Source organism: Siphateles boraxobius, unplaced genomic scaffold, assembly GCF_051911475.1.
Source record: "Siphateles boraxobius isolate OS27281-9 unplaced genomic scaffold, OSU_SipBor_1 77, whole genome shotgun sequence".
Taxonomy (NCBI): Eukaryota; Metazoa; Chordata; class Actinopteri; order Cypriniformes; family Leuciscidae; genus Siphateles; species Siphateles boraxobius.
In genome coordinates, this window is record NW_027509205.1 from 14,287,410 (window position 1) to 14,293,466 (window position 6,057).

The following is a 6,057-nucleotide window of genomic DNA, read 5'->3' on the forward strand; positions in this document are numbered from 1 at the left end:
ATGGGTCTGTGTTTGTTATAAATACTGTGTACGCATGTGTCTCCTTAAGATAATTCCAGAGTTTTCCTTTTGTTCAGACATTCAACATGCTGGTGCAAAAGCTAAGCTGGATCACTTCTAAGTACTGATTTAGAACCAATTTAACTTGCATGATTTCAAATGTTCAGTTTTTCAATTTTCAATGATTTTGATTTTCAGTGTTGCTGGTTCTGTATCAACAAGGTAAGGCAGTTGACAAATGTTTATAGTCTCTTTAAATAAAAAAGACATTATTACATTGCAATTTATTTCACTTCATGTAATTTTATATCATTTTGCCTAAACAGAATTTTACCTCTCTGCAGGTGCAGAAGCAAAAAGAACACAGGTCTGTGAAGGAGGATCTGCGTACTTCAGCTGTGGTGAGTAATTCAGTCATTTTTAAGTCATAGTTTTGGCCTTTTGTGTCTAAATAAGACACTACAAGATAGAAAAGAAGGGGATCTTGAGCCTGGAATTTAACCCTGTACAGTGTGCTTAAACTTTACCACAATTCTCATGTTACTTTTTTCTTTTCTTTTTTCTTTTTTCTTTAAATTTGTCAGATTTGGGATTCATAAAGGTCATTAAAGCCAACTATGGGCGAACTGATCACAAAACATGCGCTAGTGGAAGACCAGCTAATCAGATCTCAAATACACACTGCTTCCGAGAAACATCCCTCCTTACGATGTCCAATCCAAATAAATAAAAAAATTGACAATCCCATTCTATGCATAATTTTACAAATGTAATTCTTTTGTCTATAGTATATTAAAGCTATTCTTATGTAGGCCTACTTGTCATTGTCTGTCCATGAATCAGGTGTGATGGAAGAAAGAGCTGTACTGTTCCTGCAGTGAACTCTGTTTTCTCTGATCCTTGTGTTGGGACTTATAAATATCTGGATGTATCGTATGCCTGTATCCCAGCAAGTAAGCCAGTGGTTCTCTTACGAGAGGTTCTCTCGTATTGCGTAAGTTTAGCTTACGCTACGGGAAAGATTCATCTTCTCGAGATACTTATGCCAAAAAATTATCCTTAATTTTCTATACCTTGTCAACGCAGTGCAGCAGCTAGCAGACCTAGAGCAGGCCATCTCACGTGCTCATTGGCTGCCCTGCGGGCAACTGCTGCAGCCTACCAGTGAGCCCGGCGTGACGTCACGCCCAATGAAGGGCGCCCGCGCCTTTATAGCGTCACAGCCCGCCAGATAGGCGTGGCTTAGCGTATAAAATAGGGGCTGTAGGCTGAATTCTCTGATTTTTCGACTCTTCAGCGAGCTCTTCGCATCGCTGGATTTGAGAGAAGCCACCGCCGCCGTCGAACAGCGAACAGCCAGCCTAGGACAGCGCTGAGGAAGCCGGCCGTCTTCGCCACCTTCAGCCATCCGTGCGAGCTACGCTATCCGGCGACGTATCCTTTTTGCATATTATTCTAAAAGAGCAGCGAGCGTCTTTTTAAAGATGCCTCGCACTTCCTGTGGCTCGTGTAAAGCCCCGCTCAGCGCCGGAGACCGCCACCTGATCTGCGCTCTCTGCCTGGGCCTGGAACACGCAGAGCTCGCCCTCGCGTCCGGGGGCTGCGAGCTCTGTGAGGAGCTTCCGCTGTCGACCCTGCGGGCTCGACTCGAAGTTTTCAACACCACAGCAGTCACTCCGCCTCCTGTGGGACCGCGCAGAAAGAAGCGCCGTTCCCTGAGACAGCCGGAACCTGTGGCCACAGCGACGCGCTCGCCGGAGAACCTCCCTCGAGCCTCGCTCTCGCCTTCCCCACCTCTCCTCACCGACGCGCAGCTGCCGCTTGCGAGCCTCACTGCCGTCGCTTCGGAGGATGAGTCCGAGGGACACGTCACAAGAGACTGCTGCTCTATCCTGGCATCAGACAGCGAGGAATGGTCGCTTCACTCCGCCTCCTCGTCAATCCAGGAATCCACCCGTACCCGCGCTGGAGCTGACGCGGAACTTATGCGCCTGCTGACGCAAGCTGTTGACCGTCTCAGGCTCGAGTGGTCGCTGCCGAAGGAACCCGCGCCGAATAGGCTCGACGGCTGCTTCCTTCAAAGTCGCCGCTGCGCAGTTTCAGAAACTAGGCCCGCTCCATTCCTGCCGGAACTTCATGCGGAGCTGACGTAGTCATGGAATACACCGTTTTCTGCTAGACTTCAGTCACAGGCCTCCGCGTCGCTCTCCCGAGTGGACGGCGCCGCCGAGAAAGGGTACACAACGATTCCCCCTGTGGAAGAGGCGGTCGCAGCGCACCTTTGCCCGCCCTCCGCGAGATGGTGGTCACGGTCAGCCCTCCCGTCTAAAGCCTGCAGAGCCACTTCCGCCTTGGTCGGCCGCGCTTATGCCGCCTCCGGCCAGGCCGCGTCTGCTCTACACTCGATGGCTGTGCTTCAGATCCTGCAAGCCGACCTCCTCTGTGAATGGGATGAGAAGGGCCGGGACCCAGCTGCGGTTACGGATTTGAGAAGCGCGACGGATCTCTCTCTCCGCGCCACCAAAGCCGCAGCCCAACCCATCGGACGAGCCATGGCCACGTTAACCGTGACGGAGAGGCACCTCTGGTTAACGCCGCGCTTTCAAGCCCTCTGGATTTCTCCAGATTCAGATAGTACCCCGTCACAGGCAATTTTTGAGATTCGCCTTCGACGGTCAGGCATATCAATACACCGTCCTGCCGTTCGACCTGTCCCTGGCACCCCGTACATTTACAAAGTGCATGGACGCGGCGCTCGCCCCCCTGAGAAGTCAGGGGCTGCGCATAATGAACTATCTGGACGATTGGTTGATATTGGCACAGTCAGAGACAGAACTACTATCTCACAGAACAGTGCTTCTCAGTCATCTGGAAAGCTTGGGTCTCACGGTCAACTGGACCAAGAGCTCATTACTGCCCAGCCTGGTTAGTGGCCGACTGGTACCAGCAGGGAGTAATGATGGGAACCATCTCTTATCGGAAGGTCATCTCGACAGACGCGTCCAACTCGGGTTGGGGCGCGCTGTTCGAGGGCAGACCGGCCTTTGGCCAGTGGTCAGACCAGGAGAAGGGTTTTCACATAAACTGTCTGGAAATGATAGCGGTCGAGAACGCGCTGAAGTGCTTCCTCCCGTTCATACAGGACCAGCATGTTCTTGTTCGCCCGGACAACACATCTGTGGTATCCTATGTAAACCGTAAGGGCGGTGTCAGATCCAGAAATCTCTGCAATCTGACGGAACGCCTCCTTATTTGGTCACAGATGAACCTGCGCTCGCTGAGGGCGGTGCATGTGCCTGGCCATTTGAACGACGGCCCAGACAAACTGTCCAGGGACAATGTTCCCCCAGGGGAATGGTCCCTGCACCCCAAAACGGTCCAGAAACTGTGGCGCCTAGTCGGCAGAGCGGAAGTCAACCTGTTTGCGTCAAAAGACAACGCTCAATGCCCGACGTTCTTCTCCAAGGACGAGGACGCGCTGGCCCAGGTTTGGCCCAGCCTCCCGCTATATGCTTTCCCTCCGGTCTCTCTGTTGACACAGGTGATCAAGAGGATCAGGGAAACGCGCCACTCGGTGCTCCTCATAGCCCCGCGTTGGGAGAATCAGACTTGGTTCCCGGAACTGGCACGGCTGTCACATACAGCTCCGTGGCCGATTCCGGTGAGGACAGATCTCCTCTCTCAGGCTCGCGGCACGATCTGGCATCCCCATCCAGAGCGCTGGTCTCTGCATGCATGGTTGATCAACGGGTACTCGTTGCCCTGCCAGAAGGAGTGATGAACACGAACACGCAGTCTAGAGCCCCTTCCACGAGAAGGCTCTACGCGTCTAAATGGTCGGTGTTCTCTGGATGGTGCACCGACAGAGGTCTGGACCCGCGGACATGCGGGGTGGTGCAGCTGCTCACCTTCCTACAAGAGCTGTTGGATAAGGGAAGGTCCCCATCCACGCTCAAAGTATACGTGGCGGCCGTGGCAGCGTTCGCGGAATCGACGCACGGCCAGTCACTGGGAAGACATGAGTTGGTCATCCGCTTCCTTAGAGGAGCTAGAAGGATGAATCCGCCGCGCCCCCCGTCGGTTCCCATGTGGGATCTTTCATTGGTCCTCGAGGCCCTGAAGCTTTTCCATTTGAACCACTAGACTCCGTGGGGTTGAAATATCTATCACTAAAAAACGTTTTTCTGACTGCACTGTCGTCAGTAAAACGTGTAGGGGATCTGCACGCGCTGTCTGTCAGCGCGTCGTGTCTTGAGTTCGGACCAAATGACTCTAAAGTCATCCTCAGACCTAGACATGGTTATGTCCCTAAAGTGATGGGCACTCCATTCAGAGCACAAGTTATTTCGCTGTCAGCTCTCCCAGCATCTGACAGCGAAAGTGATGTGAATCTCCTCTGCCCTGTCAGAGCGCTGAGATTTTACATTACGCCCTCCTTCAGGCGTTCGGAACAGCTTTTCGTTTCGTTTGGTGGGCGCGCCAAGGGGCTCGCCTCCTCGAAACAGAGCCTGTCCAGATGGATAGTGGACGCTATAGCGGCAGCTTACGCATCAAGAGGTCTACAATAGCCTCTGGGCATCAGGGATCATTCCACGAGAGGCGTGGCCTCGTCGTGGGCATGGTCCAGTGGGATTTCTATCCATGACATATGTGTAGCGGCGGGCTGGAGCTCCCCGTCTACCTTTGTCAGGTTTTATAACCTAGAAGTTCCTGCCTTGCAGGCTAAACTGTTGTCAGTCTGAAAAAGAGGTGTATTCTGCCCAGATCTCCTGCTCAGATCACTTTCGTGACTCAGCTCTCCTGGTTGAGCTGCACTAAGTAGGGTATGTGCCATATGACTATACAGACCGGCGCGCTGCTCTGTATTCCCTATGTGTGCTTATGTACAAGTGATGGCCCGCGTGGCTGGCCACCTTATTTTTTCCACTTATGGGGTTCCCCTCAAGCTCGGGGTCTCATGTGGATGCTTGGCGCGCACGGCGTTGACAAAGTGTTCCCGTAGCGTAAGCTAAACTTACGCAATACGAGAGAACCTCTCGTAAGAGAATGATACTCGGTTACTAACGTAACCTCGGTTCTGTCTAGAGAGGGAACGAGTATTGCGTAACCGGCCGTGCTCGCGCCACGAGCGACTTCGCTTCAGTCGTCGAAAAACCAGAGAATTCAGCCTACAGCCCCTATTTTATACGCTAAGCCACGCCTATCTGGCGGGCTGTGACGCTATAAAGGTGCGGGCGCCCTTCATTGGGCGTGGCGTCACGCCGGGCTCACTGGTAGGCTGCAGCAGTTGCCCGCAGGGCAGCCAATGAGCACGCGAGATGGCCTGCTCTAGGTCTGCTAGCTGCTGCACTGCGTTGACAAGGTATACAAAATTAAGGATAATTTCGAAGTAGATTTTTTTTTAATGTTTTCTTTTCTTTACATGTCTAGAACTGGTTGTTACTGTTAATATTACTGACCTCTGTTCCCATTTTCCTCAAACTAATTTTAGAAAGAAGTATAACCTGTGAATTTTCCCAAAGCGTCATTGTCTGTGGTAAGATCTATCTTTTCTTTCTGGAAGTTTTTTTCTATGCTGAGATCATACATTAGCATCAAAAAAGATAGAGCATTTTGTTTTAGCCCTTAAGGTCCACATGCCCACAATATTTTGAATAGATCAGTCCAGCTACAGTGTATGGTGGCACACATTACTGTTTTAAAATTTGCTGTTTTTCTTTCAACAGATATTGGTGCTATTTTTGTTCATCGTGCCAATTATGGATGACGGGATCTTGTAACCTGCCCTCATAAATTAGCAACCACACCACACTGTTACTCTCCTCAGACCAGCAGCCTGTGTTCCAGGTACAGCAGCAGATACACTTCATCTAGAGTCACTTAAGACATCAGAACAATCTTCAGCTATATGTAAAAATTATGCAAAATATACATAACGGACAATTAGGGGTGGATGATATACCGGTAGACACGATAAACTGGTAGGGATTTGTCAATTTTGTGCATAAAGCCACTTGTCACACAGCAAGTGAGTATACTGAACTAATTTCTTTTGGG

At 51.1% G+C, this 6,057-nt stretch overlaps 1 pseudogene across 1 annotated transcript; it reads left to right on the forward strand.

Annotated features, from left to right (window-relative positions):
- On the forward strand, positions 1–5,890 carry LOC143725681 (L-rhamnose-binding lectin CSL3-like; annotated as a pseudogene). Its single transcript, XR_013198303.1, has 7 exons — positions 1–4; positions 199–222; positions 327–401; positions 585–714; positions 838–953; positions 5,492–5,536; positions 5,727–5,890. The product of XR_013198303.1 is annotated as an L-rhamnose-binding lectin CSL3-like (transcript).
- The last annotated feature ends 167 nt before the right edge of the window (positions 5,891–6,057 follow it).